Source organism: Monodelphis domestica, chromosome 4 (genome assembly GCF_027887165.1).
Source record: "Monodelphis domestica isolate mMonDom1 chromosome 4, mMonDom1.pri, whole genome shotgun sequence".
NCBI classification, from domain to species: domain Eukaryota; kingdom Metazoa; phylum Chordata; class Mammalia; order Didelphimorphia; family Didelphidae; genus Monodelphis; species Monodelphis domestica.
In genome coordinates this window covers 305,247,775-305,273,772 of record NC_077230.1, presented here as the reverse complement: position 1 = coordinate 305,273,772, position 25,998 = coordinate 305,247,775, and the positions used below count along the sequence as shown (strand labels likewise).

Below are 25,998 nucleotides of genomic sequence, written 5' to 3'. Positions count from 1 at the left end.
AAAAGACTTGTACAAGAATATTCAGAGCTGCGCTCTTTGTGGTGGCCAAAAATTGGAAAATGAGGGGATGCCCTTCAATTAGGGAATGGCTGAACAAATTGTGGTATATGTTGGTGATGGAATACTATTGTGCTAAAAGGAATAATAAAGTGGAGGAATTCCATGGAGTCTGGAACAATCTCCAGGAAATGATGCAGAGCGAAAGGAGCAGAACCAGAGTACACAGAGACTGACACACTGTGGTACAAGAGAGCGTAATGGACTTCTCCAGTAGTGTCAATACAATGTCCCTGAACATTCTGCAGGGATCCAGGAGAAAAAAAAAAACACTATTCACAAGCAAAGGACAAAAGGTGGGAGTAAAAATACCGAAGATAAGCAACTGCTTGACTACAGGGGTGGAAGGGACATGAATGAGGAGAGACTCTAAATGAACACCCTAATACAAATACCAACAACATGGAAATGGGTTTGAAGTAAGGACACATGTGATACCCAGTGGAATCATGCGTTGGCTAGGGGAGGGGCGGTGGGGGGGCTGGAGGGGAGGATAAGAAAAGGATCTTTGTTTCCAAGGAATATTGTTTGAAAATAACCAAATAAAATAATGTTTAAATTGGACCAAAAAAAAAGAACCCTTCATGCCAAAAAAAAATTTTTTTTTAGATTATATTTAATATAAAGTTCTAGTAACTCAGAGTCACCCTGAATTCTTCACTATCTCATCTCTCATTATCCAGTCTGCTGCCAAGGCTCATCAAATTCATCTTGGTAAAATGTTTCCTTCTCTCCTCTGACACTGCTACCATTCTAATGCAGGCTCGTATCACCCCTGCTGGTGGGTCTGGCTTGATTTACTCTCTCCCCATTCCAATCCAGCCTCCACTCGGCCATTAAAATGATTTTTCTAAAGCACAGGTCTAATCATGTCAACCACCTCAATAAACTCTAGGTAGCTGCCTCTAGGAGCACATACAAAATGCTTTGTTTGGCACTCAAAACCCTCCATAAAACCTAGTTTCTTCCCATCTTTGCACCTTACACATACTATTTGATCCAATAGCACTGGCTTCCTGGCTATTCCACAAACAAAAAAACACTCAGTACCTCTTGGTTCTTCTGGACATTTAACTACAGGCCTCCTAGCTTCCTTTAATTCCTTCCCTAATCCCTCCTAATTCCAGTGCTTTCCCTCTTATTTATCCTGTATATAGCTTGTTCTGTATATCCTTACATGTTGTCTCCATTATTCTAAGATGCTTGAGAACAAGGGCTGTCTTTTGCCTCTTTTTGTGTCCACAGAGTTTAACACAAGTATCTGGCAGATTGTAGGTGCTTATTAAATGTTTACAAGGTTACATACTGCTAATACTCTCTCACAAGACTTAACTAAAATCAATTAATTAATTAATTAGAATTGTCTTGGTAGGCTATCCCAACTGTTAATTTACTGTCACATACATTTTATCTGATCCCTGAGAGTTAAAAGTATTATTTTTCCCATTTTACAAATGAGGAAACTAAGGTTCAAGGTCATATTGATATAGATTTCATGATGGAATAAAGATTTACAGACCTTAGCCTCTCATCCTCTTCATTAAACTGACTCCATCCTCAAAGGGATATTAAACAGTTCATTTATTAGCCCCCAAAAAGAACTGTCTAATAATTAGAACAGGAAAAGGACCACAAGAGCATTCTTAATTTCAAAATCTTTTCACCACACCATCCTCAAGACACATCCAATTTCTCCTTTTCAAAAATATTTATTTTTCCTATTTTTTTAAACCATTTCCATCTCAGCTGTCCTTTACAATAACAGATTCCTAATCTAACTTACATGCTCCAATTCTTTTCTATTTCTCCTTAGCATCTTTCTGTATGTACTCCAATAAGCAATGAATGGGCTTATGGGTTAAAAGAAGACCTGTCTCAGACAGGACCCTGTATGACCCTAGGCAAGTCACTTAACCACTCTGTCTTAAATGGTTAACAGCACCCACTTCACAGTATTATTTTGAGGAACAAATGAGAAAATATATGTGACTTGACAGTGAGGGTCTTCCCTGATATTTCACTGAAAAAACTGAGGCCACTGGTCAAGAACTTCTGCCTGCCACCTCTTTTCACATCACAGCTGTCTTCGGCCACTATGTTCGGCTTTCTTCCTTGCCAAAATAAACCTCTGGAGTGATGTGTTCCATCCCATCATCTCCAATAGATTCATTACCATTCTCTCATTTGTCTTCAATTTCTTTTTATTAATGCTTTCCTCATTGCTGCCCCAGGTATATACTCTATCCTCAAAAAACCTTCATTTGACTGATCCAACTATGCAAGCTATCATTTCATATTTCTTTCTCCCTTTTTTGGCTTAAATTCCTTGAGAAAGTAATCTATAATCACCTTACCTTCCTTTCCCCTTACTCTTAACAATTTGCTTCCAACTTGATCATTCATCTGAAAACTGCTCTCTCCAATGTTACCTGTGATCTCCTGATTGCCAAATCTAATAACCTTTTTTCAATCCTAAATACTGACATCTCTGAAACCTCTAACATTGCTACACACCCTCTTCTCTGATACTCTCTTATTTTTAGATCTCTAAGACACCACTCTATCCTGATATTCCTCTTACCTATCTGATTACTCTTCAATCTCCTTTGCTGGCTCTTAATCCAGATCATACTTGCCTAACATGAATATCCAACAAGTCTTTTTTCTGTACCTTTGTCCCTTTTCCCTCTATATTGTTTCACTTGGTGAAAATAGGTGACCAGTAGATAAAGTGATGGACCTGGAGTCAGAAAGACCTGAGTTTAAATTTATCCTTAGACAATTATTAATTGTATGACCCCAGGCAATCCACTTAACCGCTATTTGCCTCAGTTTCCTCAACTGTAAAAATTAGGTTAATAGCATCTACCTCACAGGGTTAATGTGAGGACCAAATAAGATAATACTGGTGAAGCTCTTAGCACATGAGCACTATATAAATGCTATTATAATTATTATTATATGGTTTCAGTTACCATCTCTATGCTGATGACTCCCAGATATATTTTATCCAATCCTAACCTCTCTCCTGACCTCCAACTCATATCTCCAAATGACTATTAGATATCTTATACTTGATGTCCTGCTTGCATCTTAAACTGAACTTATCTATAGAACCAGACTACCCTGTCTTTTCAGGAGGCCCAAAATCACTAGTGATGTCTTACTAATTTGGTTACTCTAAATTAAAAATCTTGTAAAAAATGCCTTTCTTCTTCATTTTCATGTAATAGCAATTTGAGGAAAATGTTTAATTGTGTGCTATTTGTACTGCTGATAGAAAGGGAACAGAAAAACCCTAGGCTATGAGCCTGGAAAACTGAGTGGTACCCTCAACTGAAATAATGAATTTGGAAAGGCAGAAGGTATAAGAGGAAAGCTAACGAATTCCATCTTGCACAAGCCGAATTTAAGATGTCTATTAGACATCTAGTCCAGGACACCTGAAAGATGACTGGAGATGTGAAACTGAAGGTAAAAAGGGTAGGATAGGTAGATGTGAGAATTAGCAGCACAGATATGATAATTAAAGCCATGGGAGCTGATGAGATCACCAAGTGAAAAAGAGAAGTAATAGAAAAGAGGGCCTGAAGGAAACCTCCATTTCAGATAGCAGAATCTGGAAGAGTATCTAGCAAAGGAGACACAATATGTTTAGTGAGTTAGGTTAAGAGAAGAGTCAGGGAAGAGTGGTATCCCTAAAATCTAGAGAGTAGAGAGAATGAGGGAGATGAGTTTGATCAACAGTGTCAAAGGCAACTGGATTTGACAATTAAGAAATTACTGGTAACTTTGGAAATAGCAATAAATTCAGAAGCTGAGGTGTAAAATGTTAAGAATAAGAAGAGAAAGTAGAATCACCTACTATATACAGTTGTCTCAAACAGTTTTGTCACAAAAGGTAGAATAAATATAGGAAGATAGTGGGGATGAAAAGATCAAGGGAATTTTTGTGAGAATGAGGACATATGAACATGTTTGTAGTCAGTAGAGAAGGTGCCAGGAGACAAGGAAACATTGAAGGTAAGTGATAGAATGAGGATGACAGAAGAAGAAACCTTTTAGAAGAGATAGGATGGAACTGGATCTTTTATGAAGGTAGAAGAGTTTGCCCTGGTAAGGAGTAAGGCTACCTGTTCCTCGGAGACAAAGGATGAGCAGCTTGTTGCAGAAGGCATCTGAATAATATAGGATGAGATGAGAAAGAGAAGACAGAGATTACTGTAAATGGCCTCAACCATTTCTGTAAAATATGAAGCAAGATTCTCAAGATGAGAAGAGTGGGGGAGGGGGGCCATAGAAGGTTTGAAGAGAGACAAAGAGGTTTGGAAGAGCAACTACAGAGAGCTAAATGGTGAGTTGTTAAGGGAGATATAGGATTACCTAGCAACAATGAGAGCCCAACAGTTAAGTTATGTAAAATAAATCTATCATGAACTCAGTTGAAACAACAGCAGGATCCTATCCAACTATGCTCAACAAAACATATGTAGGAGCCATGGTAGGAGTAGTGGGAGTGATCCAGGGCTGGAGTTTGGTAGGGCACAATCGGAAATATAAGGGGGCTATAGGGACTCAAAAGAAGAGGACAGTGAAGAGTTGAACTGGTTCACCAAAGGATCGTGATGAAGAAAAGAGAGAATAGCCAGTACAGAGGTGATGACCTGAGAGAAAACTGAGGGGTCCAGGAACTGCAAGTCACAGTGTAGACAGAAAGTGGGATTGGTAAAGAAGGCAGAAAGAGAAGTGGAAAGTTAATAGATTGTGATTATATAAAGGGATTTGGGAATTATTAAATATGGAGGTGGCACATTTGTGGTTGATGACAAGGTTAAGATTATGACCATCTTTGTATCTGGCTGAGGTACAGTGGAAAAGTAGATCGTGTGAAATGAGGAGTTAAGGAAATGACTGGTTAGAATATTTTAGAGAAAGTCACTATGTTGAAGTATCCTAGGCAGAAGGTTAAAAAGGAGAGGAAAAACAGGAGACAGGCTGTTGTCATTGTTTGTTTTTTTAATATGGTCAATAGCACCATGATGAGTGATGTCTTGAGTTGCATATGAATTAGATTTTAGTGAGCAGAATTTTGAAAAATCATCAGCCTCACTGTCTCTTCCAGAGTCATCCAGGTCTAGTGGCAAGAAAAAATTAAAAATGACTAGCAATGGCCCAGGACAAAGTGGATGATCTTGACATCTTCAATATCTCACCAAGTCCTAAGCTCTCCATAGTGATTTTTATGGCCATAGGAACAAATTGTTTTCATCTGTCCATTTCACCAGGGGGATTCTTTTGTATGCTTGGGGGGGTAGACATTCTCTAAATTCAATGACAGGGTTGAGGGTAGCCTGATTTAGCCTCTCTGCTGAGGTGGTTTTCCCCAGGTGTGGCTGCTACATGTTACAGTTTCTTGGAGTCACAGGTAAGAGGTGAGTGAAAAAGGACACCAAAATAAATGAAGGGCCCTAAAAAGGGTTTGGCAAGTCCTCACACCAGAGGTGTTACTATTCCCTGAATGCCACCATATACCTGAACTCATTCAGGAAGAAAGGGGGATGATTTGGAGGTTTATAGACAAAAACTATCAGGATTCTGATTGGGGAGTAGATATGGATTACATAAACCTCAAAGAAGAGAAGTTACTTAGTAATGAAGGTAGGAAGAGAACCTTAAATTGTCAATGGAGAGCAAGAAATTAAAAAATAAAAGATGCACAGAGGGAAAAAAAGACCATAAAATTAGCCAAGATTAATACATGAATTAAAACAACACAAAAAAGCAGCTGAACTCATATTAAGAACAATAACCAAAAATGGTTCCAAAAGACTTGAGAGGTACCTAATATTGCCAGTGTGAAATAGATAAGTCTTAGCAACAGCAAGGATAGTAAGAGATGAGGGAGTAGTTGTGGAAGACACTAGTTTGAGAGCTGGACTGACAAACTGGATAAAGAACGTTGATGTTTGCTAAAATCTGTCTATATCAGAATAACAAAGTAAAATTAATATCCTGGAAAAAATAAATTAGAGCATAGAGATAAATCTTTTTTTTTGGATGCTTATCTTTCCCCTTGAACCCAATCAAGAAAATTCAAGTAGTGAGAAGGCACTAAGAGATAGGCAGCTCAGTGACTCAGTGGATTGAGAGTCAGACCTAGAGATGGAAGGTCCTAGGTTCAAATCTGGCCTCAGACACTTCCCAGCTGTGTGACCCTAGGCAAGTCACTTGACCTCCATTGCCTAACCCATACCACTCTTCTACCTTGGAGCCAATTGGCTCCAAGACAGAAGGTAAGGGTTTAAAAAAAAAAAGTGATAGGGACGTTAAGGAAGATTTCCAACATAAAGTGGCACCTGAAGAAAGGAAAAAAGTCTAACAAGGGAAAGTGTGATGGATATGTATCCTAGGAATAGGCAACACCTGTGCAAAGACACAGACAGAATGCAAAGTTTGGAGAACAACAAAAAAGCCATGAAAACAGGGAATAATAGGGAACAATAAACATAAAAAGGTGGGCTGGAAATTTGAAAGTATATCCAATTAGTCACTAAACTTACTTACATACATCTTTTGAACTAGTGATTCCAATGTGCTAGTCATATATAATCAGTCAATAAGCATTCATTAGTGTCTACTATGTGCCAGGTACTAATGCCAACTTCTGGGGATACAAAGAAATGCAAAAGACGGCTCTTTCCCTTAAAGCAGACATGTAAATAGCTACATAAAAATAAGTTATATACAGGATAAATTGGAAATAATCAACAGGTTTAGTTAAGATTAAAGAGATGAAGAAAAACTTCCTGCAGAAGTTAAGATTTTAGCTAATATTTGGAAGAAAGCAGGGAAACATGGAGGAAGGAAAGTATTCCAGGAATAGGTTATAGGCTGTTCCAAGAACAGCAAGGAAACCAGATTCACAAGATCTAAGAAGACTAGAAAGGTGAAGTGTTATAGTGAGGCAGGGGCAGGTTATGAGGGACTTTAGAAAGCCAAACAGAGAATTTTGTATTTGATCCTGTAAGTGATAGGGAGATCCTGGATGGCATTACTGAATAGCAAGTGCAGCAGCAACATAATCAAAACCTGTGCTTTAGGAAAAATCACTTTAGTGGCTAAATGGAGGATGGACTAGAGTGGGAAGAGAATTGTGATAGGCAGACCAACCCACAAGGCTAATTGCAATAATCCAGTCATGAGGTGGTGAGAACCTACATACACCAGGGTAGTGGCAATGTAAAGAGGGAAATGGGTGTTTCAGAGATGTCACAAAGGTATATGGCAAATGAGATAAGACTGAAGAGTTGAGAAAGATTTAGGTTTTGAGTCAAAAAGAATGGTAGTACTTTTAGGAGTAATTAAAGGCATTTAGAATAAGAGGGATGAGGGCAAAAGATAGTAAGTTCCATTTTGAATGTATTGGATTTAAGATGTCTACTACATACTCAGCTCAAGATGTCTGAAAGGTAGCTGAAGATGCAAGACTGAAGGTCAGCAGAGAGGTTATGGCTGGATAAACAAATCTGAGAATCATCAGCATAAAAATAGTAATTAAATCCACATGAGTTGATGAGATCAAGTGAAGAAGTACAGTGGGAGAAAAGAAGGTCCAATATAGAGCTATGTGGAATACCCAGGTTTAGTGGGTTTGACCTGAATCCAGCAAAAGAGACATAGCCCAACAATATTATAAAATAAAGCATCCATATGTATGAAAATATTTATAGCATTACCTTTTTGTTGTGGCAAAAAACTGGGAATTATGATGGCTTCTCAAGTGGAGAATGACTAAAACACATTCATATAGGTATATGAAAGTAATGATACGTAACTGTGAATAAGAAATGATCAAATAAATGGATTTACAGAAATTTGTAAAGACATGAAATGATGAGTGAACAAGATATGCAATGGTGACAATGTCATAAAGGTAGAATTCTGATCTTCAGAACAATGGCAAATTATGACTTCATAAGATGTAGATGAAATATGCTTCCCATCTCTTTTGATAGAAAAATAATGTCCTAGAGGTTCAAAAGGAAAGACACACTTACAGATATGAACATTAATATATTTGTACATAAATAGATTTTGCTTGACTATATTTACTTGCATAAGGGAGTGATATTTTTGGTGGGGAGGAATAAATGGATAATGACCATTATGCCAAAAAAGTGTCAATAAAACATTTTAAAATACACACAACAGACTAATATTTGTACAAATGAGCTAGAGAAGGAAATGGCAAATCATTCCAGTATCTTTGCCAAGAAAACCCCAAATAGGTTCACAAAGAGTTGGATAAGACTTTAAAAAAAAGACTGAATGAACAAGTAACCAGTTGGAAGTTCAGAAGCAGAGACATAGATTTTTGTAATAAAATATACTGGTTTAAAAAACCGTACAAGAATAAAGTTAATAATTTTATATATAATACTTTGTATGATAAAAAGTTTAAATTCGCAATAAAAAGAAAATTTTAGTCTTAAAAAATGGGGGAAAAAATCTGCAGCCAGATTATGAAGGGTTTCAGAAGTGAGGCTAAGGAGTTCATAATTTGGCCTAAAGGTCCTAGGACATGTAAAAAAATATTATTATTTAAGTTGCAAAGTTTAAATTCTTTTTGAGAAGAATTTTAGGTAAAGAAAGATGATACCTCTGAATCCAGAAACTGAACTGTTGAAGATACCATGAAGAAGCCTCGAGACCACAAGTGCACAAAAATGAACTTTGGGTATAGTTGATTGAACATTTATTTGCATGTATACTTTCATGCCAAAGGGGACTGCCCCTTAACTGACTTTTTGTCAATGCGACCAGCAATTATTGGTTTTGTTTTTTTCTCCCTCTTATCCTCACATTATTGTAATCTTTAAGTTTATTATGTTTTCATGATCCTTTTGAGGGAAAAATTAATTTTTTCCAAAAGTGATCACACAGGGAATTGTAAAAAATAGACTCGAATCCAGGACTTCAATCCCCAGAATCCCTTGCTCCAATTCCCCAGAATGCTTTGTAATCTTACTGAAAACCTCACCTGGTCTGAGAACGAGATAGGGTATTTAACCTGATTGCAAAGGCTTTTGTGTCTCTTTTTCTTCCCTGTTTTCTGCTTGCAAGCAGACGTGGCTCTTTTGTTAATGTAGGTGAGAGGTTGTGTCTAGGCCTCTCTGTGGGCCTAGACACGTGTTTTCTTATTCTGTAATTTCTCTAGTCCTCAACCTTTAATAAACCTCTAAAAAAATAATACTCCTTGCAGAGAGAAATTAATTTCTATCTGCCTCAGTCTCCCCTAAATTTTAATCTTTACAGGCAATAGGGAAATAATATAGTTAGATTGTTTGGACTGCTATGTAGAAGACTAATTAAAGAGTAGAAAAACTGGAAGGAGGGAAACTAATTTGAATATTGCTACAATAGTCTAAAGCTGTAGTGGCAAACCTATGGCACACATGCCACACCTCTCTGTGTCTACCCCTGCACTCACTCAGCACAAGAGTTCACCTGAGTTCATGACTAAAAAGCCAGAGGGAGTTGGGGATCAGGCTGCTCCCCATCCCCCTCTCCCAGCCACCCAATGGGAGTGCTTCCTTCCTCCCCTGGGGGAGGGGAGAGGAGCATGATATGCCATCTCTAAAAGGTTCATCACTGGTCTAGGGTGAAGTAGAATAAGAACTGAATAAGTGTGGCCTTAAGAAAAGAAGGAAATTTTCATATTTAGGAAATATGGAGATAGAATTAACAAAAGTACCAAACTGATTGAATATGTGGAGCAAAATAGAGGGAAGAATCAAGGATGGGTCTGAAATTAAAAACCTAAATGATGATGATGATGATGACAGCTCTAAACAGATACATAAATGATTAGGAGGGCAGGTTTAAAAGGCAATTGAAAGAGACAATGTAGAAAAGCCAATCTAGAAATACTATATTAATTACACTACCTTGTTAAATAATTTTATGTATGTGCATAATGCACATATTTGTATTTATATAAAATACCCACATTTGTATAGCACTTGAAGACTTACAAACATAACAACCGGAACTTTCTGAGGCAGGCTGCAAAAAGCATTTTACCTTTTTACAGATGAAAACCCAATGACTCGCAAAGATTACAAAACTTGTCCACTATGGCACAGTTAGTAGTAGTATATATAGCTTAGAATTAAACCTGGACCCTCCTAACCCCAAGTCCAACATTCTTTCCCTATCATGAACTAAGCTGCAAATAAGATGGTATAATAACATGAAAATATATGGCTTTCAAGTTAGAAACCTTAGCTCTTATCTTTCCTGTGTCTCTCTGGAAAGCTTCTGAATCTCTCTGGCTTCATTTTCCTCATCTGTAAAATGGGAATAACCTAGATGACATCTATTTCCAGCTCTAAATCTATGAGCCTTTCGGTTTGTACTACTAGCTCTAAAAAACAAAAGCAAAATCCTCCTATGGGTAGAGAATTATACAAGTAAACATTTATTTCAGCAAATAGGGTGTGGTTTCTTTTACTATACATAAACATTTCTACAATTTTCAGAACATAGATCTAGAGAAGCTTTGATATAATTTCAAAATGAACTATCTAAACAATAGATATTTGCTGGCAAAATTCATCCGATCTACAAAAACTTTATTATGGCAACAACAAAATATGTCAATGTATTTACAAGTATGAAAATTGGCATGCAAATACACAACAAGCTTTTTCTTCCACTTTTCTCTGCCTTTTTTTTTAAAACCCTTACCTTCAGTCTTAGAATCAATACTGTGCAGTGGTTCTAAGGCAGAAGAGTGGCAAGGGCTAGGCAATGGGGGTCAAGTGACTTGCCCAGGGTCACATAACTGGGAAGTATGAGGTCAAATTTGAACCCAGGACCTCCTGTCTCTGGGTCTGGCTCTCAATTCACTGAGCCAAACAGCTGCCCCCTTTTTTCTGCATTTCTTAAGAAAAAGTTCCCAAGCACAGCAAGCAGGGAGAGGGGGACCTGAATCTTCATATATGTATTTTTGACTCCCACCTATCCCGTTTTTATTGCAATATACAAAGTAGAACTGGAAAAGATTTGTTCATGAAACTGTCAAATTCCTGCATTTCCTTTTACATTACGAATATATATAATTCATATATTACAAATTCAATTTCTAACCATCAAAGCTATACCATTTGTCCATTTCCTTTTATCTTTCTTTCTGTTCTTTTATGAACATTTTTTAAAACATGCTCATCGAATGCAATGATTACCAAAATTTAGTGTAATTTGTTTCTGAAAAATTGATTTTAAAATTTTAAATTAGATGAAACTTAGAGACCTTGTTATTAAACAGAAAGACAACACAATATTTCACAAGAATTCATATTCAGATCAACAAACAAGTTTGTTTGTTTTTTAATTTTGCCTGCCATAATATAAACACATTTTGTTGGGAAAAGAAAAATAGCTTTAGGAAAGCAACCTTTTTTTAAAAAATATATACAAGGAATAGGACCCTAAATTTAAAGCTGTAAGGGACCTTATATGTCAGTTAATTCAAATACATTTTAGAGATAAGAAAACTAAGGCTCAAAGAGATTAAATGAATTGTCCAAGGTCACAGAGATGGCAGGAGAGGCAGAATTTAACTTAATCAAACAAATTACAAGAGGGAAGCAGAATAAAATTTTGTTCTATATTCTGTTATGAAACTCTCAAAATAGGACCTTCTTTCTGGCAGAAAGTACAGACAGGCAAAAAAAAATCTCAGAAATTCTTTAAAAACTGGAGAACTTTATTGGGGAACAAATTATGGTTTTCTTTTCTTCTTTAAATCCTGGGCAAATAAGACAGACCATGATTTTTATGAGCTCCCTAGTGAGAAGTTGATTAATGTCCATAATTACTGAAGGCACAAAGTTAAGACAGCCAAATCCGTTAGGGATAATTTTAAGATCAGCTAAAAGATTCAAATTTGGAAATAATAAAATTTTCCTCAGAGATATTCTCTAATTGGATACTACAGATACTTAATAAGCTAATAAAAATTGACATTAAAACTATCATTTCTATCCCTGAGCCAAAAAAAGAAAAAGAAAGAAAAACCAGAAGAGTTGAGATCATGGTCAGATTCTGATAGCTAAAATTTCTCTACGGCTTAAAAAAGGAAAAAAAGTAATTATTCATAAAACATTAACATAATGCTACATTATGAAATATATTCTTCAAATTAACATCTCTATAAAATGCTACAATTCTATAAGTGTCCTACATAATTAGTTTTAGCTATTAACTAGAGCCTATCACCTCACTTAAGCAAATATAGGCATTTTGTTTTGACAAGACTTTTTATGGCTGAGTGAGACACCTTATAGCAGGGGAGTCTACAAAGATTGACATGTAGATAAGATATAGTTCTTGTCTTCAAGGAGCTTGCATCCCAGCAGAAGGAAAGGAAAGTTTGTATCATGAAATTTAAAAAAAAAATTTTACAGGAATAAAACCAATGAAGTGGGAATTAGAAAAAATAGATGGGAGAAAATTTATTTGCATCATTTGCACCAGAAAAATCTGATGTACAATATATATACAAATAACTGACAAATATAGAATGCCAAAAGTCATTTTCCAATAACTAAGTGGTCTATAGAAATGGGAAAATAAAGATTTGAAAAGTACAGACTACAAATGAAAACAATCTCCCAAAGACCTGGTAAAACAAATGTAAAGTAAAATAACTCGAGTTAACTTCAGATCATGGAAACTGGCAAAGAAAACATAAATTAAATAAGCAATGCTGGAGAGACTGGAGGAAGACACTGCTGGAAGAAATGTTAATCATCTAATCATTCTACATATCAATTTGAAATTATGTAAGAAAAACTATTCCCATGACTGCACCTGCCTCCTTAAGTACTCATTCCATCACGCTATCTCTGGCCACATACAATTCCATTGCAATCAAGAATTCTCTATACCCCTGATTTCCTCCTTTCAGCTACACACAGCTGCCTAATACCCTGGGAAAAAAACTAAACTGCTGTAGACAATGATAACCTTCCTTGAACTCAATTTCTCAATGACTACAATACTGCCAACCAGATCATCCCAGTGATTCTAAACTTCTGATTGCCATTGTTTAAATCCTGTTCTCTATCATTCATCCTGTGTGTCTTCCCCATCAACCCCCAATGCCCATGGACTACCATTTCCATCAACCCAATCTCCCCAATACCTCCTTTGCCCATCCCACTATGTTCTCTGGAATGCCTGCTCCACAGAAAATATACATTCTTTCATCTTAAATCTTTTCCTTTCTTTCTCCCTACATCTCCTGATGAGTTTCCATGGACATCCTTTCCAGCAGTGACTGAGTTGGTCATGGATGAGTTGGTGGAATACTCCTTGCTACTTGTAGGCTCTCCCTCTACCACCCTCACTCAATAATGCTCTTCCCCTTGAGGTTCATTCAATCTATAAATGTTACCCAATCAAGATTCTGGTGGTTATTATCTGCCAATATCTTAGAATATAATTGTTCCTTCCTCCACAAGTTCAATGTCTGATTCACTGTCTCTGTCCCCCAATTCCTGCTTTAATACTAGGGGACTTTACATAAACAAAAATACTCCCTCAAATACCCTAACCTCTCAATTCTTGAACTTACTTATTTTTCACAACCTCTTCCTCCTATACCAGTGATGGCAAACCTTTTAGAGACCATATGCTGTGCCCCACCCCCTGCCCAGAGACCAAGTGCCTTGTGTGCCCCCCCCTTACCCCACACAAGGGAGGGAAAACACTCCTATTGGGCATGGGGGGGGGGGGGGAGGTGAGAAAGTGAGGAATTTCCTCAGTCTTGGTAAAGAGGGGAGGGCAGTGTGTGCTTCCATTGGGTTGTTGGGCATAAGGTTGGATGATGTGAAAAAATGTCACCAGGCATGGTGGAGAGGGGGGAAGGAGCAGTCCCTCTGCCCAAGTCCCTCTGCCTTTCTAAAAATGAACTAGGAAGGGGGGGAATGCTCACAGAGAGATTTCTGCTGCCATCTTTGGCACACGTGCCACAGGTTCACAATTACTGTCCTGTCCTATCCTATCCTATCCTATCCTATCCTATCCTATCCTATCCTATCCTATCCTATCCTATCCTATCCTATCCTATCCTATACTATACTATACCTCAGCTATGCACTAAGATGGTCATAACTCTTGAACTTGCCATCGCCCACAAATGTACCACTTTCATGTTCATGAATACTGAAATTCCCTTAACTAGTCACAATCTACTGTCACTCTGCCTCTCCCTGTGCTCTGCAAACTGAAACCCCTCCTCCTCATTGTGACCTTTAATCTTCCTACTCTTCAATTCTTCCCAAGGTACTACCTCTAAAGTAGCTCTACATTCTCTTCCCTTCCTTATTCTAAACCTTTGATGAACCTCTAAGATCTTACACTGCCAAATCTCAACCCAAGATCAAAGCCACCAACTACTGCCTTTGCTCCTACTTTCATGCTACTGAAAAAAGCTAGAGAACTAACAAAAGCACATGAACTAGGTACTGTAAACCTTAAAATTTCTTAGACTTATAAATGTTGGAAATTTCACCATTGGGAAATTTCATACTTGAAAAATTTCCTACTGATAGTCTATTGGAATGTGAACCCCCCCTTGGCATGGGAGGGTCCTTCTCCTCCCTACTTAAGATTACTTTAGGACAGAAACCTTTTGCTGAACAATGGAAAGGGCTTTGACCTATGCTTAAGCATAGAACAGGAAGTTCTTTGAGTCATGATTGATTTTAGAATTGATACAATAGAGATACTTGGAATGACAGAACCAGGTCTTGGAACTTCCAATCTCCACCCTACTCAGGGTAACAGGATTTAGGAAGGGCTGCAGCAAAGGATCGAGATTTAATTATTTGAGAATATGACCTTCAACAGACATGTGCAAAGCCACAGACCTCTGGGCGGTCCTGGGTTAAGGTAGAGCCACCATTGGCACAGGGAAGACATGGACAGTGATTGGTAGATGTGAGAACTGAGGGGAGGGAACTTAGATGGTTTCCTTAAAGATAGTGGGGTCTGAGGACTAGGTGGTTGGAGAGGTTTTGCTCTGAGAGGTTGTGCTCTGAGAAGCTTGCTCTGAAGGAAGCTGGAGGTGGAGGCCCCTGAGACTGTTTCTCCATTTTGGTCACGTGAGTGATAGGCACTGATCTCTTTTCTTTGCCTCAGCTATCTAAGGGCATGGGCCTTTTGGCCCAGCCTAAACAGAGGGGGTATTTAAGCCCTATTCCCTTCTCTCCCCTCTCTCTCTCTCTCTCTCTAATACCTTTCTTCCTCCTGTTTGTAATTAAACTCCATAAAAGGTTGACTGCTGACTTGAGTTTTCATTAAGGAATTACATAGCTGAATTCCTTGGCGACCTTAAATTAATATATATCAGTCTTTTAAAGTGATTTCCATGTCACAGTACACTACAAACTGATGTCACAAAATATCAAATGGACCCTCAATGTGGCAAAGCAATACTTCCAGAACCTCAATGCTTCAATATAGTTAAGTAACACAGGGACAAAGGTGGGCCTAGAGTCAGAAAGGTCTGAATTTAAATCCAGCCTCAGATACTAATTACTTATGAGATATTGAACAAAGTCACTTAACCTCTGTGTGTGCCTCAATTTCTAAAAATATAAAATGGAGAGGACAACAGCACTTACCTCAAAGAGTTATGAGGCTCAAATGAGATATTTATAAAGTGCTTAGCATAGTATCCCTATTCCTCTCCCCCATGTATAACTTCCAAATCAGTGCACTGTCATATTAACTAGTATTTTTTCCAAACCTTTTCATCCCTCCTCAAACCTCTCATAATTCCCTGTTCCTACCTTCTCAGTTGATAATCTTGCCTCATATTTCAGTTTTTAAAAAAAGTACTGCCCCGTCCCCCCCCCCCTCTTCTCCCTGGACTGAAGTAGGGAGAGATGAGACAGGGAGAGAAATAGCAGGCCAACTCTGAGAATAGAATAGACCAACTGGCACAGTGGGGTGGTCTAAACATCCAGCCTGAAGTCAAAGATACCTGAGTTTAAATCCAGTCTTAGAAACTTACTAGCCATGTGACTCTGGGCAAGTCACTTAACCTCTGTTTGCCTGTTTGCTCCTCTTTAAAATGGGGATGTTAATAATAGTGCCTGCCTCCCAGAGTTGTTGTAAGAACCAATCATTATGACTGTAAAGTGCTTAGCACAGTGCATAGCACATAGTAAGCACCATATAAATGTCTGCTATCATTATTATTAGATAAGAAGGTATGTGGGCCTTCAACAGAGTTGTGGTAGTATCAGAGAAGAAAAAGAGGCACTTAAGGGAATTTAAGCAGTTAAAATCAACAAGGCCACAAAAAAGTGAATATGGGAAGTCAGAGTAAGGACTTATGGTACCCTCAACAGTTATAGGTGATATAAAAAGAGAGAAAAGTTTTGTGGGAAAATAATAGGTTTAGGTTTTTAAGGTATCTTTAGGATAAATGTCTTTGAACATTTATCCTAAGAATAAAATGATATTTTAATTTTTATGAAATAAAATTATATTTTTATATGTTATGTTCAAAAAGCACTTGGACATGTGAGACTAAAAGTCAGAAGAGAGATTAGGGCTAGATAAGTAGATTTGAGAAGCATAACTGTAAATGATAACTGAATCCAATCCTTGTGACCTGGTAAGATCACCAAGGGAAAGAATATAAAGAAGAGGACCCAGGCAAGACAGAGCCTTGAGAACACCCATGGTAAGCAGGAATGACCTAGATGAAGATCCAGCAGAGAATGAGTGATGGGAGAACCAGTGTTACAAACCAGTCTTTTCAATTTATGAGGTCAGAATTCAGGATAGACACTTGAAGAGACAGTTAAATCAGGAAAGAAAGTGGCAACCTTTCAAAGAAATTGAATACAACCTTCTGAACAAAGTTAGCCACGAAAGGGAGGGGCAAGATGGTACTATATTGTTAGTTAGTAGGGATGAATGGATCAAGTTAAGTTTTTTGAGAATTGAGAAGTCATAGGTATGCTTGCTAAAAGGAAGAAAAGAAGGATGGAAATGAGCATTTATTAAGCACGTACTACATACCAAGTTGTGCACTGTACTAAGCACTTCACAAATAGTTCATCTAATCCTCACAAATCCAGGAGGTGAGTGATATTATCCTCATTTTACAGTTGGAAAAAACTGAGGCAAACAGAAGCTAAGTGACTTGCCCAAGATCATTCAAGTCATCTTGAGACCAGGCCTAGTGTTCCATTCATTGTGCCACTTTGCTATTAATATTTGTAGGCAATACAGAAACAGCCAATAGACTGGAAGAAATAAAAGTAAGTGGGAGAGTGGGATGACAGGGGGATAATATACCAGAGAAAACAAGATGGAATGGGATCATTTGTGCAGGTAGAGGCATGTGCCTTGACAAGAAGAAAGGCCAATACATTATATAATGTAGGAGTGAAGGCAGAGATAGTATCAGAAAGCATCTGAGCATGGTGGGATGAGGAAGTAATGGATTCCCCTTTCATTAGAAAACTTGAGGTGAAGAACAAGATCAATAAACATTTATTAAGCATCTACTATATGCCAGGCACTGTGTTAGGCATTAAAAATCCAAATACACACTGAAACATTTCCTTCTCTCAAATAGTTTATATTCTAATGGAGGTCAGATTGTTGAAAGATGTTGTGGAGAAGATTCCTATACGCATATGGCTGAATTAAGATAGCCTTAAAATGGTGTGTATCTGGATTTCAATTCTTTGGCCCAATGGCCCACAATTTAAGACAGATTAATTTTAGGCAGTTATCTAATAAATCCTAACCAATGTATGAACTTCTTAAATTCTTTTATTAAACCTGAATCTTTAATTTTGGCAATTGTATAGTACCAAAATGGGGATAGATAAGTAAACTTATAATAGGAAAAACTTAGGGGTCAGAGGAGCTTTACTCTTTTTTCATATTTGAGAACAGAACAGACCTTTAGTGTAGTCTTCATTTAATTTATCCTCACAGTCACTTAGAAAGCCTTAAAAAGTATGTGAATTAAATATCTGGGGGACCTATAACCCAGACTAATCTCAGAAGATAATCTCACCACAATAAGTAACCATAGGAGTCACAGAGTCATATATCTTAATCTGCCAGCATGGCAGGCCAGATTCCTCCTGACTGTTGGAAGTCAAAGAAGTCAGGGATATGATGTATGAGGACTAAGGTAAAACCTTGGGTTAATCAAAGGATCCTAGGAGAGGACTTAAGACTATGCTTGCAAAGCCACCTCATGAAGCTCGAGGAGGTTCTCTGCTATTCCTGTGGGCTTATGGAATTAGCTCTCCCGGTGACATTTATTTATGTAAGCCTTATCTGGCAAGCAGCACACCAGTACCATGCAGGCCTAGGAATCCAGGAACTCAGTTTCTTTGGCTCCAGACCCTTCCTGAATTCAAGCCCATTCTGGCTAGCCTTAATTTGTCTGGTTGGAACATGTGAGTAGCTAAGTGCCCAGGCCCCTACTTGTGAAATGAACCAGAGGCCACCGGACCTGATGGAGCAGAATTAACTCAGTTAGGGACTTACTTTATATAAGAAAGGCTGGAAACACTTTAGGTTAGAAAGGCTGTAAACTTTATTTCTCTCTTTCCTAATAAATACTTATAAATTTAGTATAAAGTCTCTGAGATTAATTTTTATTAATAACAAAGGTAATGCACCTTCTTAATTAAAAGAGATTAGGTAAAACTAAAAGAGAACTAAATGCCAATAGTAATATTTCAGGAAAATAAACATAAAAGCAGATTTTTCACAAAATGGAAGTCATTGTAGCTACACTGGCACACACTCTAAACTTATTTTAGTGAATGAATGAATGAGATTTATTAAGCACCATGTGCCATGCAGTGGTAACAAAATAAAACATTGGTAGTAACTACCCTCAAGAAGTTTACATTCCAACTTATGAGAAAGAAAGCTAACCACATCCAGAGAAAGAACTGTGGGAGTACAAACACAAAAGAAAAACATATAATTGATCACATAGTTCAATGGATATATGATTGGGGATTTTGACTTTAAATGATCACTCTATTGCAAATATTAATAATATGAAAATAGATTTTGAACGGTACATGTAAAACCCAGTGGAATTGCTCCTCAGCTGAGGAGGGAGGGAGGCATTAAAGGAGAAAAAAAGTTTACATTCCAAATGGAGGGTAACACCACACAAAGGGAAGTGACAGGCTTTGAGAACATGAAGCTCTCCCCACAACCCAAACATCTGCCCCAGCAACACCTGGCAGAACACGAGAACTTCCTGTTTCTCAGCCTGTATATGTACCTCCTGCATGGCTGAGCATCAAAGGGTGAACCTATCCTCCACCAGCAAAAACCAGGACCCCCCACCCCCTCAGGGACATCCAATGAACTTAATCCAGGTAGCTCACCTTGTCCAGAGGCAATCAATGGGTGGGGATTCAGCAACTATCATCACTAGTGACAGGAAAATGTTAAATATAACATACACTAGCTATATCAAAATGAAAGAGTATGTTGGCACAAGCAATTAGCTACTCATATTTTGTTCTGAGGAATGAAAGAAGTAAAACTGAAGCACAGGTAGGATTATTAAAGAAAAACAAGTGCCAAAAAATCTGTTCTCTTATGGAAAAGTTTACTTTGATAAGAGAATAATTTTACCAGAACTTCAGTTATCTTACGAATTCAACATCCCCCACAGTCACCATCCTATAAAGAGTCTCTCAAATCCACTTCTAAAAGAGATGATGGACTCAAAGTATAAACTGAGGCATATTTTTTAGACAGTCAATGGAGGACTGTTTTGCTGGACTATACATGTTAACAGGATTACTGGTTGTTGAATTATTTTTTTCTTCAACTGGGAGGGTTAGAGAGGAGAGAAGGAGATTATTGATTTAAAAAAAATTTATAAGAAGTCAGATAAAGGAAATTCTGTAATCCCCATCTAATAGGTAATTTCAGAGAGAGACTAAAAAATTTGACTTGTCTCTTTTCTCGCCAGAAAATTTGGAAGAGGTTCCCTCCATATAGCAAATTCTTTTTTTTTTTAAACCCTTACCTTCTGTCTTGGAGCCAATACTGTGTATTGGCTCCAAGACAGAAGAGAGGGAGGTAAGGGCTAGGCAATGGGAGTCAAGTGACTTGCCCAGGGTCACACAGCTGGGAAGTATCTGAGGCCAGATTTGAACCTAGGACCTCCCGTCTCTAGGCCTGGCTCTCAATCCACTGAGCTACCCAGCTGCCCCCCATACAGCAAATTCTTAGTGACTTTATATTGTTCCCAGCTGGCCAAAGCTACCACTTGGGTAGGTCACCAAATTCTGTCTTCCCCCAAAGGTGCCCTATACTTTAAGACAACCTATTGCTCCACTCCCATATCAAAATTAATGTTCCCCTGATGCAGAGTGAAATAAGCAGAACCAGGAGAACATTATCCACAACAACTGCAATATTGTGGAACAATCAAACACGAGACTACTATCAACAGCAATATAATGATCCAGGACAATTCTGAAGACTTATGAAAAAGAATGCTATCCACCTTCAGAGAAAGAACTGTTGGAACAAAAATGCAGATGAAAACATATGATTTAATCACTTGTTTATTTGGGTATATTGGAGAGGATTTGGGTTTTATAAAATTATTCACTTACAAAAATGAATAATATAGTAATATGTTTTACATGATAATAAGCATATAACCCAGATTAAATTGCTTGTCAGCTCTGGTAGAGGGAAGAGAAGGGAGGGAGACAATATGGATCATATGACTTCAGAAAACTTAAGTGGAAATTTTTTATTAAAAAAATTAATTAAAAAAATTAATGTTCCCTCGATGTGGATTGATTTTTAAACCTTAGTTTCTTAAACCTAAGTAATTTATTTACAGTCTAACACCCTCACTTATCCATTTCCAAAGTATTTTGCCACAAATTAATCTCTAGGAGCAGCAGTGTTACAATGTTATATAGCGAAAACAGATGAATTTGGAGTGTAAAGACCCCATCTAAAATCCCCTACTTATCCATTTACTGAGTTATCCTGAGAAAGTCACAGCCTTTCCTGGCCTCATGTAAGGAAGCTTTAAGGAGGTTGAGTGAGTGTAGTACACTAAATATTCTCTGTAATTCCAATTCTAAAACTGGATGATCAAACACACTACACAATTTCAAGAGCTGTGTCTTCCTAGGGTAAGAAGTTAATCAATGTTTCAAGTGAACTGAATTGAGTCACTACAGAATACAGATGAATCCCAAGGTTCCTACCCAATCTAAAATCTCCCCTATTCATACCACTACTCCTCAGTGGCCTCCTCCATTAGTCTTCCAGCTAGTGACCTTTAAAAAAGTTGGGGAAAGGAAAAAATGATTTGTGAGTAGTTTCTCCCCATGTACTCTATGGGAGAGTACCCACACTACTTGAAATTCTATCAAAGGGAAAGTAGTATGACTAAAGAAGAAGAAATAGAATTCTGTAGCATGGAACATGTAGGAAGAAGTAGACCTAGGTCAAACAAAAAGTCATAAGATTGGACTGGAAGGGGCTTCTGGGGTAACCTAGTCCAATTCTTTTATTATTCAGATAAGGATATTGATAGACACAGAAGTTAATGCCCAAAGCCCCAGAGAAACTTTCCATTAATACCAAATGACTCCCAAGTTTAGGCACATGCTCTCTCCCCTCAGTGCATAATGAAGCAAAAAGAGACTGTTCTGCCTTCCCCTCTACCATTACCTTTTTTTAATTCAGATTACAGATATAGAACTTACTTCTTCGGCCCAATTACCATACATTAGAACATGAATTATGACATCAAAAGGAAGAGGAAAAGCTATGGCTCAGCATAGTGGATAGAGTGCCAATTTAAGGAAGTTTTAATTCAAATCCAGTTTCTGAAGGGATATGAATAGGCAATTTTCAGATGAAGAAATCAAAACTATCAATAATCAAATGAAAAAGTGCTCTACATCCCTCCTGATTAGAAAAATACAAATCAAAACAACTCTGAGGTACCGCCTCACACCTAGCAGATTGACCAATATGACAGTAAAGGAAAATAATAAATGTTGGAGGGAATGTGACAAAATTGGGACACTAATACATTGCTGGTGGATTTGTGAATTGATCCAACAATTCATGAAAACTTAAAATTATTCATATATTCATGTTTATGGAATGGCTGAACAAATTGTGGTATATGATGGTGATGGAATACTATTGTGCTATAAGGAATGATGAACTGCTTGATTATTACAAAAATGAATAATATGGAGTAGGTTTTAAGTGATATGATAATATATGTATAACCCAGTGGAATTGCTTGTCAACTCCAGGAGGGGAAAGGCAGTGGGGAGCAAGGCAACAAGAATCATGTAACCATGGAAAATTTTTAAAAGGAAAAAAATCCTGCTCCTGACAATTACAAGCTATGAAACCATGAAACAAGTCTCTTAACTTCTCAATGATGTCCAAGTCAATTCCCTGTGGTTATAATTTGTAAATCTGTAAATGATTTGCTATCTGTAAGTCTAGTTGTAGAGCTAGATTTTCTAAACTGAGCTTTAAGCTAATTAGAAATTGTTATTAATAATAAGACATTTAAATAACGTTTGAAAGTTTGCATAGTGCTACATAAACATTCTCATTTAAATCCCACAATTCTGTTAGGTATTATTATTCCCATTTTGCAGATCAAGAGTATACCATCTATCATCAGAGGACCCAAAAGAATAGGAGCCCAGTCAACTAGTACTTCTCTCACTGTCTAACAAATCTCCTCTTATCCTAAGTCCTGACTGTGCATCTAAATTCTCCTTTGACCTATAACCTCTAATCTATACTCCACTCATATACCATTCATTAACCTCCAGTGTGATCACAGAATCTAGGAATGAGAACAGAAAGGAATCTCAATGGCATCTAGTACAACCCCCAACCCAAAAAGAATCACCTCTACAACATACCTGACTCGGCCTCTGCTCCAAGATCTCCAAGGAGAGGGGAAACCCACTGTGGAGGTAGTCCATTCCACTTTCCTCCCTCTATGGCTTCTTCCAAGTCTCAGCTAAAATCCCAAATCTTTCCCAATACTCCTTAATTGTAAACTTTCCCTATGAAACTATCCACAATTTATCTTGTTTGTACATAGTAGTTTGCATGTTGCCTTTTCCATAAGGCTATAAGTTTCTTAAGAGCAAAAACTGGTTTTCCTCCTTCCTTTGTATTCCCAGTGCTATTTCAGTAGTGCTTGATACACAGATGGCACTTAATGCTTATTGACAGCTGTAATAATTTCCAACAGTTTGTTGGAAAATTTTTCCTGACATCAAGGATAAATTTGCCACTTTGTGGCTTCCAGTCATTTGCCCTGGTCATATCCTATGGAGGCAAGGAGATCAAGTATAATCCGTCTTCTACCAGATAATCTTTCAAACCCCTAAAAACAACAATCATTTCCCAGCTGAGTCTTCCTCTTTTCCAGATTAAAACATGCTGACTTCCTTCAAACAATCTTCATATGTTATAGACTCAAGGCCCTTCATCATTCTGGTTGCCCTCTTCTATCAAAATGTGCTTAAATTAAGATGTTCAGAAATAAACATAATTCCCCAGATATGCTCTAACTAGAGCAAAATACAGAAGGACCATCACTTCTACATTCCTGAAAGATGCTTAAGGCAACCTGAAATCACTTTAGCTTTTTAAAAAATAAATATTTCATTGATTTTTTTCTATTGCTGTTATTTCTCAGTGTTACTTTTGTTGTTTTCCATTATTGTCAATTCTCAATAGCAGTACTTTGCATATTTGTATTTATTTATATTTATGCTGTGTATATTTATATATGTTTCTTTTGTCTCCTTCCCTAGAATGCAAGGTCTTTTCAAGAAGGAATTGTTTCATTCTTTGTATTTGTGTTCCTCGTACCTAGTTTAATATAAAGTATCTATATTTTATCCTAGAGGCATTAAAGAAAGCCAAACTCATTCTTCTTGAGAGCAGGGCAGTGTCATGTTCAGACCTTTACTTCAGAAGTAGCAGTTTGATAGCCATACCTAGGAATGATTAGAGACTGGATTTAGAAAACCCCATTAGAAGGCTGTAGCAATAAAGTAGGAAGAAGATAAATTAGGGTAATGGTTGTTTAGACAGAGAGGAGTCAGATGTGGCGATGCTAAGGAAGTAGAACTGAAATGATTTGGTAACTGGGTAAGGAGGAAGAGGGTAGGAAGAATGAAGGATGACTCTGAAATTGTGAACTTGAATGACAAAGGACAGACACACTCTAAGGAGAAAAATGAAAGATAAAAAGAGGAGTGGGTCTAAGGGAGAAGATCATAATACATTCCATTTTGGATACATTGAATGTGAGAAGACTATGGAACAACTAAGAAATGTCCAGCAGCTGGTGGTGAGGTGATCTTAATTTTCCACCAACCTCCATTTAAGGAGGAGAAAAGGACAGTCAGCTCTTTATTGCCTTCCAGCTACACTGCCTTTGGAATTCTTTGGTCTTCTCTATCAGGCTGAGACATAGGGTACCCTCTTGGCCTCTCTTTTTCAGCTTCCTTTTGTGTGTTGTCTTTTCCATTGGGCATAAGCTTCTTGAGGGCAAGGAATACTTAGCATAGTAAGCACTTAATATATGTTGACTGATTTACTAGACTTTAGGATACAGATTAGGAAAGAAATGATTTGCTAATCCATAAGTCATCTGGCTAGGGATGAACTGATAAGACTTTAATGAAATATGAATAAGGGAAGGAGGGCATGAATATATATATTTTGAACACTGAAACTTCTTTCTCTAATAACAACCTCATATACTTTCATCTTGCCTCTCCCCTCTCTGCCTTACTTTTTCTATACTTATTCTTCAACCTCACAACAACTTCTACTGAAGTACTGAAGTGGAGCCATAAACCAATTTGGCATAGGGACTTATTCCTTCTTAGAATAGCTTTTCTTAAAAAAAATAAAAATCAATGGAAATGCTAAATTTAAGAGTTCAGTGAAAACAAAGATGTAGTTTTGTCCCCAACCAAATTCATAGACCTCCCTTGCCCTAAAATCTCACCAGACCCCACACACACATCGAAGAGCTAAAGAACACAGATTAAGAACCCCTACTCTAGATCCTTTCCATCTTTCCTCATCTGTCTAGACCAGTGATAGTGAACCTTCAAAGATAGTACCAGGCCCCACCCCCCCATCCCCAGACCAAGTGTTGTGCCTGCCCCCACCCACCCACCACATGCCTTGCCCCACTCCACCCCTTACCCCACACAGAGGAGAGAGAAACTGCTCTCATTGGGCTGCTGCATGGAGGAAGGGGAGGGGAGTGGCCCAAGCACTTTGCTTCCCCTCCAACTCTGCCATCTGTAACCTGCCCACCTTACTCCCTATGCACTCCCATGGGTTTCTGGGCAGAGGGGTGGGGGATGTGAAAAAATTGCATCAGGCACAGTGGTGAGGGGGAAGGGAACAAGTGCACTGGAGTCCTTCTACCTTTCTAGTAATGAACTCTTGGGGTGGGGGTGGCCATGTGCCCATAACAGAGTGTTCTGCATGCCATATTTGGCATCTTGTGCCAAAGGTTCACCATCACTGGCCTACACACACTATCACATCTACCTTAGCCTCACTTTCCTCCCTTTACCTTAGTGATCCTGTTGTTGATCAGGAAAACTAAACACAGTTCTCCAACTTTGAATTCTTTTGTCCCCTCATCCCAAAGCTCATATCTTGCCAAACTCTAGCACTGTTATTGCCATCACCTACCTTCTCTGTTCCAATTCTCATGCCTCTAGACACTGCTAGAGAAAATGAGCAAGTAATGTTGCAATATGAAGAAAGTGAAAATGGTATGAAATATACACACTC

General features: G+C 37.8%; 1 protein-coding gene across 8 annotated transcripts in view; it reads right to left on the bottom strand.

Moving 5' to 3' along the window:
• Positions 1-25,998, bottom strand: part of PDS5B (PDS5 cohesin associated factor B) — a 237,245-nt gene that overhangs the window by 183,127 nt on the left and 28,120 nt on the right. For 3 of the 8 annotated variants that reach the window (XM_056825158.1, XM_056825161.1, XM_016421880.2), the window contains exon 1: positions 7,794-7,979. The exons of 4 other annotated variants lie outside the window; for them this stretch is intronic. The gene's annotated coding sequence lies outside the window, so the exon portion shown is untranslated. Of the gene's footprint in view, positions 1-7,793; positions 7,980-25,998 lie in introns of those variants that run through there. One more of the 8 variants, XM_056825160.1, reaches the window with a different exon arrangement.